At 32.6% G+C, this 14,751-nt stretch overlaps 1 protein-coding gene and 1 long non-coding RNA gene across 7 annotated transcripts in view; one reads left to right on the top strand and one right to left on the bottom strand.

Moving 5' to 3' along the window:
* LOC143228975 (XK-related protein 6-like) overlaps positions 1 to 14,751 on the bottom strand; it is a 103,301-nt gene that overhangs the window by 44,153 nt on the left and 44,397 nt on the right. The window lies entirely within an intron of this gene.
* LOC143228982 (uncharacterized) overlaps positions 1 to 14,751 on the top strand; it is a 44,905-nt gene that overhangs the window by 11,030 nt on the left and 19,124 nt on the right. For 3 of the 6 annotated variants that reach the window (XR_013015592.1, XR_013015589.1, XR_013015591.1), the window contains exon 3: positions 14,353 to 14,451. The exons of the other annotated variants lie outside the window; for them this stretch is intronic. This is a non-coding gene — a long non-coding RNA (uncharacterized LOC143228982). The remainder of the gene's footprint in view (positions 1 to 14,352; positions 14,452 to 14,751) is intronic. 6 annotated transcript variants of the gene reach the window in all.

Genomic DNA, 14,751 nt, shown 5'->3' with positions numbered 1-14,751 from the left:
CAATACAATCCCTGATGATGGTAATTTGGCTGAAAGAAGAGATAACGATTTTATCTATTTTTGGGCCGAAGCCCAACGTTTTTATTTTCAGACATTAATACATTAATTATTTGTTTGTTGGTATTAACGGGATCCGAACCATGCTAGTTCAGTTCCACAGACCGGCACGCCAACCACTACAAAAGCAGTAACACCTTGCAGCTACTGACTAGACGTTGTTATCTTTGTATGTTTAACGAGATTAATCGATATACAATTTCGACAACGAAGCAAGATTTTTAAAAATATATTTAAATCTGATTTGTTTCTGTACTTTCTATCGTCAATATGCCTTTCTTGTCACAAAGGTTTTATCGAAACTATAACGTTTCAAAATATTCAGATAATAAAGCTGTTCAATCTAATTTTTAAAACTTGATTATGGAAATTATGCAAATATCTCTTTTATGAATACTTAATTTTCTTCTTTGTAATCAGTTGAGTTTCCTGTTTTTAATTATCTGATGGATATTAAAGTAAAATACACGTAATTATAAATAAATTAAACTTTTATCTGAAACTTAACGTTCTATAATGAACTTTCTGTCACTAAAATCAACCTCTCTTACGAAACGTTTTTTTTTAACGGTTTTACGATTTCATCAAATGGCTAACTTTGCATAATGAACACTATATCACTTAAATTAATCCAGAATATTTTTATGAAGAGCTTTTATTTTGTCAACATTTCGGCATTGCGTCTTTAACTAGAGCTTAATGTTTTATAAAAACATACTGTATCATTGTAGGTGCAATAGGGAGTTCATTACGTAACATTACGTTTCAAGAGCTCACAGTTGTTTCATTTATTCATAACCAATCAATTTTATGTTACTTGTGTCCATAATAAACTTAACAGAAAATTTTATCTCGGTAAGTGACCAAATATATCTATTTGTGAGAAGCTCAGACAACTTCTCGATTTTCCTTTAACATATAATAGCATCAAATTAAAATATTATATTTAAAACGCTGTTGAAGAGATATAAAAGGTCATTCATCTTCATAAGTTTCCACGTAATAAAATATTAAAATGGTGAGTTTCATTGAAATTCTATAATGTGATGGTCGATCCAACTATTCACTGGTGAAAGAGTTGGAATTGGATGGATGGTGTTGAACAGCTGTTTTCTTTCTAGTTTGTCACTGCCAAATTATGTCTATGAAATAAATATAGTCTTGGTGTAGCTTTGCGTGAAAATCAAAACGAGTGTCCCCCGCTAGTACAGCGGTAAGTCTACGAATTTACAACGCTAAAATCAGGGGTTTCATTCCCATCGGTGGACACAGAATATAGCCCAATGTGGCTTTGCTATATGAAAACACACATAAAAAAGCCAAACAAATTTTATTTGAGAAAGAGTTAAAACACATTATCTTTCATCAAATGTGTTTCTAAATATTTCATGTATTGATATGTTTAGGCATAAAGACAACTAATTATGGTTAAATATTAAGTTAGATAACTTAATTTTGTAGTTTTGCTTCAATATTTGATGTTTACTCCCCATAATCTATTTACTTATCCTTTTATTTATAATTTAACGTTATTTTTTAAGAATCAGATAATAAGTCTAACGTCTTTTATATAAAGAAGTTGGATACATTATATTAGAATAATTTCGAAAGTCAACACGCCGTTGGAGCCACGTGACCACGTCCGGTTACGCCCCAGTTGACGACTATACATTTTAATAAAAGTCCTACAGCGTAGTTTTAGTTTTAAAAGGCTCCTTGATAATGATGCTACGTCAAAAACATGCCACTCACCATTGAATGCTTTTCATAATCCATCTAATAAACGAAGAAGTGGTTTTCATGCCACTTTCAAAATTCCGATCACACAGAGCACCGAAGGTGTTACGTCCGGCGACTTGACTATTATGGAATGGTATATATACCGATTTCATTCTTAGCTGCTTGAGGTATGCCACGGTTGAACGGATATGTCAGAGAAAAAACTTCTCTGCATGCAACTTCTGCCACTTTTCTGAGCGGAAACACTTTAATTATGTTTTATACTATTTGTTCCTTATGGCACGTGAACGGTTTTTGCCATTAATTTTAGTGTTCGTGGTTTTTACCAAATACAAGACACCTCATTTCGGTTACCACGGCTGGAGAAGGACTTGTTCCAGTGTGTTTCTGGATGATCCTTGTGACCAAGTTGATCCATATTCCAACACCGTTAACCAGAAGGGTTATCTCCGTCTATGTGGCATTACGCTGTTTATAAGAGATCCAAACACTATCAAAACGTTGTACTTATAATACCGTCTCATCCCACCTTTATACTGGCTGAGATTGTCACGTGATTTGTTGAATTCCATATTTAAAATTATTTTAATATAACGTTTTAATCTTCTGTATTAACGTGAATTTCTAACCATAAAATTTATAATTTTAATTCAGTTCTGAACTATTAACGTTTACTTGTTATTTTTTTTACAATTTTGAAAATGAAAAAAGCTATTTTTTTTCATCAGAATTTTGATTTCCCAAAACTTAAAATATTTTATAAAAGAACACGAGTATATGTTTAAGCTAAACCTATTTAGCCCCCTAGTGATAGCGGTATGTCTGCAGACTTACAACGCTAAAAACAAACCAAACATACTTAAGTTTGCCCTCAGTTTAGCGAGAAAGGTAACGGTTCCGCTCCGGTTCGGCCAAGTGGGTTAAGGCGTTCAACTCGTAATCTGAAGGTTGAGAGTTCAACTCCTCCTTGCACCAAACATGCTCGCCCTTTCAGCCGTGGGGGCGTTATAATGGGATGGTCAATGCCACTATTCGTTGGTAAAAGAGTAGCCCAAGAGTTGGCGGTGGGTGGTGATGACTAGTTGCTTTCCCTCTAGTTCTACACTGCTAAATTAGGGACGACTAGCGCAGATAGCCCTCGAGTAGCTTTGCGATAAATTCGAAAACAAACTTAATGGTTCCACTTTATCAGTAAACATTTAAAAGAATTTTAAACGCAACTATCTTTCAATTGAAGACATAAAATGATTAACTGATTGATTCAATTACACTATTATTCGTCAGTTGTCAATACTAAACCTTTTAATCAGACTTAATATCGATAAAAAAGACGCAACCATTAATAAAATGTTTGTATAAAATAAAGTGAAACCGAACTTCAAATGAAACCTTATTTACATTAATGTCTTCAGCTCTATGATGATTCTAAAATTTCAGTTCTAAGATGTTAATGGATTATTATTCACAATGGCTACTTCACATTGGATTCTGAAAATATTTCTAGCTTTCGTTATATCATGTTACAAAAGAGAACCATAAATAAAGTTTATTAAATAAGGAAGAATTTTCTAGTTATATTTGTTATTTTAGTACCGGAACAATGCTCGTTTTCTGGACTTCGAGACTGATTAGTTTGTTCTTAAATTTCGTGATTTTTTTTCCTATGATTGATAACATTTATTTCGTCAATGTCGTCATAATTAAATCATAGTAAACATAACTTTCCACATGAAAATGTCTATAACTCTTAAAATTTAGTTTCGATACCCGCGGTGAGAAAAGTGTAAGATAATCTATTACGTAACTCTCTGCTTAACAACAAACACACGGAAATTATAATTTCTTAGTTTTCTATTAAGAGAATTGGTCGGAATAGTTGAATGTTTTTGTCAGTTATTATATTAGTTTGTTTTCTAAAGTGTACGATTGTCTTACTTGAGAAGTGGATGTATTCTAACAGTTATTCTGTTAAAGATAAAATTCGTTGTCTACAAAGAAAGTTCGTGGCCACTAATGCTTTACTCAAACAGAACACAACATTTGTAGTCGTATAAATGTTATTGTGCTATATCCAAGTGCTCTTACGTGTTATCAATATCTGTACACGTGTTGAACATCATGATACTTTGCGGTTATTGTAGCTTTGAGTTTCATACATTTTGCAGGAAGTCGCGACATTTTGTGTCTCCAGGATGTTTTAACGCGTTGCAACAGGTGAGAATTTTAATAGGTTTATACAAAGGTAATAGTTATATCAGGACAAAAATATCCCGTCGTAGTAATTGTGAAGCAAATGCACACCACATGATTCGATGAATTATTTTTGTTGAAACGCGTTCTTAACACTAAACGAATCGTTAAGTCAGTTCCCTGGAGAGAGTTGATAACGAAAAGAATAACGGAACAGTTGCTGAAGTTTCGCAGTTTTGCATAAGAGCTTTTATCTGAGTAAGTTTTAAAAGAGCAGTTTTAAAAATAATAAACTGAGAAAGTGTAACAAACAAACTAATCTTTCATTTTGTTTGTTTCTTTTTAACGCTATGCTACAAGATGGGCTATCTGCGCTTTGTTTGTCCAGCGCAGGGACCGAAATCGTACACTTTAGATTTGTAAGTCCATAAACTTACCGCCTATCATCTTTAATACTAAAAAACATGACTTCATTACTCGTGGTTGGAACGTCACAGATAGCCCATTGTGTAGTTGTGCGCTTAACTGTAATTTACAATGTTCAGGTAGTCCAACAACAATAATCGCATTTACTACAATCAAATAGTCAAACAATAACGCCTGTGTTTAGTGTGTTAGTACAACGATATCATTTACTATAAACAATAAACTAAGTCTCCGAGGAACAGTCTTCTGTTAACCGGTATCAAGATTAAATCTTATATTTCTTATAATAACTAGTTTCGATGAACAATAGTCGTAAACATATTCAAATTTCTAAAATTCACGTCGTGAATTTTACATTTATAATACTTGGATAGTAGACAGATGAAGTTTTACCATTTCTTACTGTGATTTACATTTGGAAAATAAACCAGTTATAATAACACTTTTTTTTTCTGTTATAAAAATGCGCATGCATTTAATCTCAACGGATGTAAAAAAAAAAGGCAGGAGTAAGAATACTTTAATAGACATTTTGTACAACAATATATAAAAAGCTTATTAAAGTTTTTGAAACGTTAGGTTGTAGAAGAAAATTGTAAGTTTTATTACTAATAATATTATGTATGGTAAAGTTTACCCCTAAGTAAACTAAAGCAAAAAAATATATACGCAAGTTACAATGTTAATTGGTCTTTTTGTCGAATACAATACGAACTTGAAAAAGGCTTAACTAATTATAATTTGACCGCAAAAGATTTGTAGTTATCTGTTAGTATAGCACTAATTCACGATTTTCTAATATAACTTATAACATGTATCTGTTTCACTGTGTATTGGGCACTGGACTCGTAATCCAAGGGTCGCGGGTTCGAATCACCGTAACACCAAACATGCATGCCCTTTCAGCCGTGGGAGGGGTTTTAATTTGACGGCCAATACCACTATTCGTTGGTAAATATGTAGTCCAAGTATTGACGGTGGGTGGTGATGACTAATTGTCTTTCCTCTAGTCTTACACTGCTAAATTAAGGATGGCAAGCGCAGATAGCCCTCATGTAGCTTTGCGCGAAATTCAAACAAAACCAAAACCAAACCACTATGTATGGATAAAGATTTTTCACAAGAACATAGAACTAACTATCTCCGCACTTTTAAGAAAAATAATTCTATGAAGATGCAAGGTATTTGACTGTTTCAGAATTTTCGCTCAAAGCTATTTAAGAACCTGTACTAGACTTCCATAATTTTCAACTGATATTCCAGCGGAAAAGAATTTAGTCCAGAACACCTACCGCCAATTTTTGGGTTACCATAATCGAATAGTGGAATTTTAACAGTCTCTCTTATAATGCATTTACGGCTGAAAAAAAAAATCGCAATTTTATGGCAATGGAAGACAATCCATGAACTAATGAATTCACAGTCGTAATGCTTACCACTAAGCAACGTCCGGAGTGACATGAAATCTCTTTGGACATTTCAACTTAAATGTAAGTGCAATTGATAAATTTGTGGTTTTTAGAAATCTCAAAGTTTTAAACCTTGTTAGTTTGCTAGATTGTTTGAAAATGATAAATTTTTAAGTTAATTAAAACCTCAAAAAATGTATTGGTTCAAAAAGTGTGACTTTAATCAGAAGAGTCGTAATTTTTTCATCGTTTCGTTTTTTGTCCACTTATAGGTTTTGAGATAATGAATCCTCTTCTTCATCGAAACCTCACAGGTTTCCAGTTTGTACATAAACTGCCGGGTATTTCGGTTACTTAAACTTCAGAGATCTTTGGGTGATCAGAACCCTTTTGATAATTTAGTTTGTCATATGCTGATACTTGTTGTTCTTTTTATTTAAAACCTCAGGATTTTTTCTGGTTCACAAGTATATTATACGATTTAAATTTGTGAGAAACTGATAAAAATATGTGACGAAAAGACGAGCAGGTTTCGGTGATTAGTAGTTTAAGCGAAAAATCGACCGTAACTTCTACACGAAAATGCCTGGCATTCCAGGTGGTTAGGGAGCTCGACTCGTAACCTGAGAGTCGCGGGTTCGATTCCCCATCACACCAAATAGGTTCACCCTTTTAGTCGTAGGGGTGTTATAATGTGACAATCAATCTCACTATTCGTTAGTGAAAGAGTAGCCCAAAAGGTGGCGGTGGGTGTGTGTGGGGGTGAATCCCGGCTGCATTTACTGTGGTTTAACACTGCTGAATTAGGGACGGCTAGTGCATATAACCCTCGTGTAGTTTTGTGCGAAATGAAAAAAACAGCAAAGGAACAAACAAATCTACACGAAATAAGAAAAAAGTTAGATTTCTGGTACATAATGGATTAATACAAATAGTAATGAAACACTATTTAGTGTATATATATGTACATTATTTCAGTTTGAGGGGCTAAGCTTATAAATTTTAATTGGTTACATAGTTTCTGGTATATATAGATTAAAAACAATAATTCAAGACTAGCATGGATAGTAAATCAAAATGATCGCTTATAAATCGGTTTAAAATTTGAGTTAACTGCGTTGACAACAATCATTTTTTATCTTCTGGCACAAAGTTTCGTTAAGTCGTTAAAATTACTTTATAACAAGATATGGTAAGAGCTTGGCTTTGCTATTGATTTTTGACGTTTTCAATTAACAAGTTTACCGTAGGTGACACACATTTTATATTCATAAAATTTGTCTACGCTGTATGATAGAGATTTTGATGTATTATAAATTCTTTTAATTAATTTAGTGGGGAAAGTGATGTGACAAGAACAAGTAATTCTTATCTTTAACTTTACACTTCTAAAAAACGTGCTTTGACTAATTTTTTTAATGATCATTCAATGCAAACTTTGTTTTGAATTTCGCGGAAAGCTACACGAGGGCTATATGCGCTAGCAGTCCCTAATTTTGCAGTGTAAGACCAGAGGGAAGGTAGTTAGTCATCACAAACCCCTGCCAACTCTTAGGTTACTCTTTCCCCACAGCTGAAAGGGCGAGCATGTTTGGTGTAACGGAGATTTGAACCCGCGACCCTCAGATTACGACTCGAGTGCCTTATCCACCTGGCCATGTCGGGCTATCTGTAGGAGAAGTGGCATCCAGGTTAGTGTATTTGCAAATAAATTTATAATTTTATTTGTTACTCAACAATTACATTACACAGAACAAATTAGTTACTGTTATAAAGTTTTTCTTTGATTATATATGATGAGTATTATTAATGTATAATTCACTCACTTGTAAACTTTACTTTTAAATTTACTTGTAAAAAAACAACAGTTTTCAAACAAAGTTTGTTTGAAAATTCATGCATTCTTTAAGTCCAGATACTGCGTATAAATTATACGTGTTATATAACGTTTCGGTTAGTAGTTTATTAACATGTTAATTTGCCTTTATATAATCTTATTCTAACTAATTACATCAGAATGTGATTGCCATGTAATCCTGACACCTGACTGAACTTGCATTCAGCACACGTTAGGGGGCGCCACTTTTATTTAGAAAATATCGTTAGAAATCATAACTTATAACTGTATTTTATATAATTTTTCTTAAATGTACGGCTAAAAAGATAAGAAACGATATATTTAAGTATTTATATATATATATATTTTAAGTATTGTTAAGAAATTCATTTTATTTGATTATCTTCTCGAAATGAATCCATGAATACATACTTTGTTTTTAACGAAATTCATAATTTTATCTTCAGTTAATTAAAGATTATAAATATTCGAACTATACAAGCAAATGCTCGTTGAACAATTATACAGAATTTGGAGATAACTTAAGCTTCCATAGCAAATAAACGATTAAATACGGTACAAGTGTTACTAAGTTACTTCAAATTAGTGAACAAAAACACGAAATGAAATACAATTATTAGGATTTATAAGACAGCATTAACGTTTTCCAAAATGAGATTATATTTACCTATTATTAGTGTTCGTAAATAAAAGCAACAAAATGAGATCATATTTACCTATTATCAGTGTTCGTAAATAACAGCAACAAAATGAGATCATATTTATCTATTATCAGTGTTTGTAAATAACAGCAACAAAATGAGATCATATTTACCTCTTATCAGTGTTTGTAAATAACAGCAAGAGTTGAATTGAGAAATAACTGGAAACAGTTCTTTAACGTGTTTTAAGAACTGTCTGTACTGGAAGTTTAACTTTCATAGAACGAATCTCTAAACACACCAAGTTTTTAAAAAAATATTTTACATTTGATACCTATGCGGAAAGAACTGTAGATGTCATTTCTTTAACTGTTAAATGCTTATGTATATTGGAACCAAATGTCCAGAACTATTGGTTGTGATTGTACTGTCTCTTGAATAAACCAACTCTCCTTCTATCAGGTATAATCTTCTGATGAGAAACTTACAATCTTTCCATTTTCTCTCTCTTCCCACTATTTTCTTCCCGTAAAACATCAACTAAGGAGAATATATTCAACTCTAACCTTTCCCTCTCTCCTGCATTGTAAAATAACCATTTGTTAAAGGCTGCGCCCCAGTTAGAATGTTCAAATAAATCACTTTAATAAGAATAACAAGCAAGTATAAGAAAATGGATGACTCAGATATTGATAAGAAACTCGGTAATAATTCAATAAAGAAACACCTAAATTATCACTTGAGAACAATTTGATTAGTAAATGTTCGAGTACTTATGTCTGAAACAACAAAACGTGGCAGATTTCTAAATGATTTAAAATTAATAAATTTGGTTGTTACAAAGGAATTATTATGTCTAACTTCGTTTAATCAACTGAAACACTGTCAGCTTTGTTGATCACCAAGTCTAAGGAATGCTTTCTACTTCTTCATGTTACATAAAGGACACCACACAGTTTCTAAAAAAAGCTACTGTTGCCTTGAATAAAGAAAGACAAATAATAACTACCATTAGGCTAGTCACCACAACCCTCGTCCTCTCTTCACTCCAAGAAGGAATGTATTTACGTGGAAGAGCTTCATGGAATAAGGACAGACAAATAATAACTACCATTAGGCTAGTTACCACAACGCTAGTCCTCTCTTCACTCCGAGAAGGAATGTATTTACGTGGAAGAGCTTCATGGAATAAGAACAGACAAATAATAACTACCATTAGGCTAGTCACCACAACGCTCGTCCTCTCTTCACTCCAAGAAGGAATGTATTTACGTGGAAGAGCTTCATGGAATAAGGACAGACAAATAATAACTACCATTAGGCTAGTTACCACAACGCTAGTCCTCTCTTCACTCCAAGAAGGAATGTATTTACGTGGAAGAGCTTCATGGAATAAGGACAGACATATAATGACAACCATTAGGCTAGTCACCACAACGCTAGTCCTCTCTTTACTCCAAGAAGGAATGTATTTACGTGGAAGAGCTTCATGGAATAAGGACAGACATATAATGACAACCATTAGGCTAGTTACCACAACGCTAGTCCTCTCTTCACTCCAAGAGGGAATGTATTTACGTGGAAGAGCTTCATTCCAATGTTTAAATTATACTGTAAATGTCTAATCTGAAACTTACTTCTTTTGAACTCAACAACGAATGCCTTCTTGACAACATTGAAGTTACGTTCAGTTCTGGTATCTCCATAGGAAATAAAGCTTTTTGATACAAGCACTTCAGAAATGAAAGATATATATCATACTAATGATATTTTTATCTGGACTGTTAGCTCTCAGATATCAGACTAGATTTCTACACTCATGTAAACTCCCTTCTTGTCAAATTTATCAAAACACTTCTTCTATCACCTGAGGCAATGGTCACCTATACTAAACTAAATGTATCAGTATCTGTAACACATACAAACTCTCACCACTTTCACAACAAATATATTGAACTAAAAGTATCAGTATCTGTAACACATACAAACTCTCACCACTTTCACAACAAATATATGAAACTAAAAGTATCAGTATCTGTAACACATACAAACTCTCACCACTTTCACAACAAATATATTAAACTAAAAGTATCAGTATCTGTAACACATACAAACTCTCACCACTTTCACAACAAATATATTAAACTAAAAGTATCAGTATCTGTAACACATACAAACTCTCATCACTTTCACAACAAATATATTAAACTAAAAGTATCAGTATCTGTAACACATACAAACTCTCATCACTTTCACAACAAATATATTAAACTAAAAGTATCAGTATCTGTAACACATACAAACTCTCACCACTTCACAACAAATATATTGAACTAAAAGTATCAGTATCTGTAACACACACAAACTCTCACCACTTTCACAACAAATATATTAAACTAAAAGTATCAGTATCTGTAACACATACAAACTCACACCACTTTCACAACAAATATATTAAACTAAAAGTATCAGTATCTGTAACACACACAAACTCTCACCACTTTCACAACAAATATATTAAACTAAAAGTATCAGTATCTGTAACACATACAAACTCACACCACTTTCACAACAAATATATTAAACTAAAAGTATCAGTATCTGTAACACACACAAACTCTCACCACTTTCACAACAAATATATTAAACTAAAAGTATCAGTATCTGTAACACATACAAACTCTCATCACTTTCACAACAAATATATTAAACTAAAAGTATCAGTATCTGTAACACATACAAACTCTCACCACTTTCACAACAAATATATTAAACTAAAAGTATCAGTATCTGTAACACACACAAACTCTCACCACTTTCACAACAAATATATTAAACTAAAAGTATCAGTATCTGTAACACATACAAACTCTCATCACTTTCACAACAAATATATTGAACTAAAAGTATCAGTATCTGTAACACATACAAACTCACACCACTTTCACAACAAATATATTAAACTAAAAGTATCAGTATCTGTAACACACACAAACTCTCACCACTTTCACAACAAATATATTAAACTAAAAGTATCAGTATCTGTAACACATACAAACTCTCATCACTTTCACAACAAATATATTGAACTAAAAGTATCAGTATCTGTAACACATACAAACTCACACCACTTTCACAACAAATATATTGAACTAAAAGTATCAGTATCTGTAACACATACAAACTCACACCACTTTCACAACAAATATATTAAACTAAAAGTATCAGTATCTGTAACACACACAAACTCTCACCACTTTCACAACAAATATATTAAACTAAAAGTATCAGTATCTGTAACACATACAAACTCTCATCACTTTCACAACAAATATATTGAACTAAAAGTATCAGTATCTGTAACACATACAAACTCACACCACTTTCACAACAAATATATTGAACTAAAAGTATCAGTATCTGTAACACATACAAACTCTCACCACTTTCACAACAAATATATGAAACTAAAAGTATCAGTATCTGTAACACATACAAACTCTCACCACTTTCACAACAAATATATTAAACTAAAAGTATCAGTATCTGTAACACATACAAACTCTCACCACTTTCACAACAAATATATTAAACTAAAAGTATCAGTATCTGTATCACATACAAACTCTCACCACTTTCACAACAAATATATTAAACTAAAAGTATCAGTATCTGTAACACACACAAACTCTCACCACTTTCACAACAAATATATTAAACTAAAAGTATCAGTATCTGTAACACATACAAACTCACACCACTTTCACAACAAATATATTAAACTAAAAGTATCAGTATCTGTAACACACACAAACTCTCACCACTTTCACAACAAATATATTAAACTAAAAGTATCAGTATCTGTAACACACACAAACTCTCACCACTTTCACAACAAATATATTAAACTAAAGTATCAGTATCTGTAACACATACAAACTCTCACCACTTTCACAACAAATATATTAAACTAAAAGTATCAGTATCTGTAACACATACAAACTCTCATCACTTTCACAACAAGTATATTGAACTAAAAGTATCAGTATCTGTAACACATACAAACTCACACCACTTTCACAACAAATATATTAAACTAAAAGTATCAGTATCTGTAACACATACAAACTCACACCACTTTCACAACAAATATATTGAACTAAAAGTATCAGTATCTGTAACACATACAAACTCACACCACTTTCACAACAAATATATTGAACTAAAAGTATCAGTATCTGTAACACATACAAACTCACACCACTTTCACAACAAATATATTAAACTAAAAGTATCAGTATCTGTAACACACACAAACTCTCACCACTTTCACAACAAATATATTAAACTAAAAGTATCAGTATCTGTAACACATACAAACTCTCATCACTTTCACAACAAATATATTGAACTAAAAGTATCAGTATCTGTAACACATACAAACTCACACCACTTTCACAACAAATATATTAAACTAAAAGTATCAGTATCTGTAACACATACAAACTCTCATCACTTTCACAACAAATATATTGAACTAAAAGTATCAGTATCTGTAACACATACAAACTCACACCACTTTCACAACAAATATATTAAACTAAAAGTATCAGTATCTGTAACACATACAAACTCACACCACTTTCACAACAAATATATTGAACTAAAAGTATCAGTATCTGTAACACATACAAACTCTCACCACTTTCACAACAAATATATGAAACTAAAAGTATCAGTATCTGTAACACATACAAACTCTCACCACTTTCACAACAAATATATTAAACTAAAAGTATCAGTATCTGTAACACATACAAACTCTCACCACTTTCACAACAAATATATTAAACTAAAAGTATCAGTATCTGTATCACATACAAACTCTCACCACTTTCACAACAAATATATTAAACTAAAAGTATCAGTATCTGTAACACATACAAACTCTCACCACTTTCACAACAAATATATTAAACTAAAAGTATCAGTATCTGTAACACATACAAATTTTCACCAATCTCACAATAAATAAACTATATCTTGTGACAAAGGTCTTTGTTCCAAAAGCGTCTGTTCTAATAATAATGATTATAAACCTTTTGACAACATCGACATGACTCTGTTATAAAGAACATGAATTCTCTCCTGAAACTGGAAAAGCTAACAACAAAAATCTTTGGCCTTGATTTTAGCAATACCAAAATCAACAATAACATAATCTAATCGCGTTCCTTTAGAAACCCCGTAACTTTAGTCGAACACAAGGATATCATTTTTTATAATTTAGCTGAAACACGTCTTCCTGAAAGACTTTGTCCCCAGTAGTTCAACGGTATGTTTGTGTACTTACAACACTGTAACCGAGTTTTGATACCCGTGACGGGCAGAGCACAGATAATCTAGTGTTTAGCTTTGTTTTAATTACAAACGAATAAACAGACACACTGTCGTGAAATAACTCAATGGACCTGCCAAAGATAATACGAACAGTACCACTAGAGGGTGTATGGTTTGCTTTGAATTTCGCACAAAGCTACACGAGGGCTACTCTTTTACCAACGAATAGTGGGATTGACCATTCCATTATATAACGCCCTCACAGCTGAAAGGTCGAGCGTGTTTGGTGTGACGGGGATTCGAACCCGCGACCCTCAGATTACAAGTCAAGTGCCTTAACCACCTGGCCATGTCGGGCTCTAGAGGGTGCAGCAAATATTTTATGAAATGCTACAAGACTTGAATGCTTCCTAGCGTACTTTCTCAAAATTGAAACTTGAGACTTTTAGTGTGATATCTTAGATGAACTGTACTACTGAATAATAATAAGTTTAATATACCTGGTGGCAGGTTAAAAGTCTACTCTGATACCTCATGTTTTCCTTTTCTTTCCTATCATATAGATATGGTCTTTCCTATCATATAGATATGGTACCCTTGTAGTTTAACTCCTGTTAGTCAACGTATCTGTCACGGTTAACGAATGATCGAGATGTCTGGTAAGCGTGTGTGTGTGTGTGTTTTCTTATAGCAAAGCGGGCTATCTGCTGAACCCACCAAGAGGAATCAAACCCCTGATTTTAGGGTTGTAAATCCGGAGACTTACCGCTGTACTAGCGGTGGGCGTCTGGTAAGCAGTTTATACTGTATAATTTTATTATTATTATTACTTTAATTAGTCACGTGAAATTATGTAGAAATTAAAATAACTCGGAAACTGTAAACAATATGAGAGAGTTTAACAGGTATTTGCTTTCTGTGAGCCATAGATCTAGACTACACGGAAAAGCCGTGTAAAAAAAAAAAAAATTCTGACACATATGTTGCCGTTGCCGCATAAAGTTATTGAAATCAAAAGTTTTCTAAACACACATCTAGGGGCATAAATTTGTGTAAATTAAAAGCTTGTCATAACACAAACATATTATCG

The sequence above is a fragment of the Tachypleus tridentatus genome, chromosome 1, assembly GCF_004210375.1.
Source record: "Tachypleus tridentatus isolate NWPU-2018 chromosome 1, ASM421037v1, whole genome shotgun sequence".
NCBI classification, from domain to species: Eukaryota; Metazoa; Arthropoda; class Merostomata; order Xiphosura; family Limulidae; genus Tachypleus; species Tachypleus tridentatus.
This window is presented reverse-complemented; position numbering and strand designations above follow the sequence as displayed.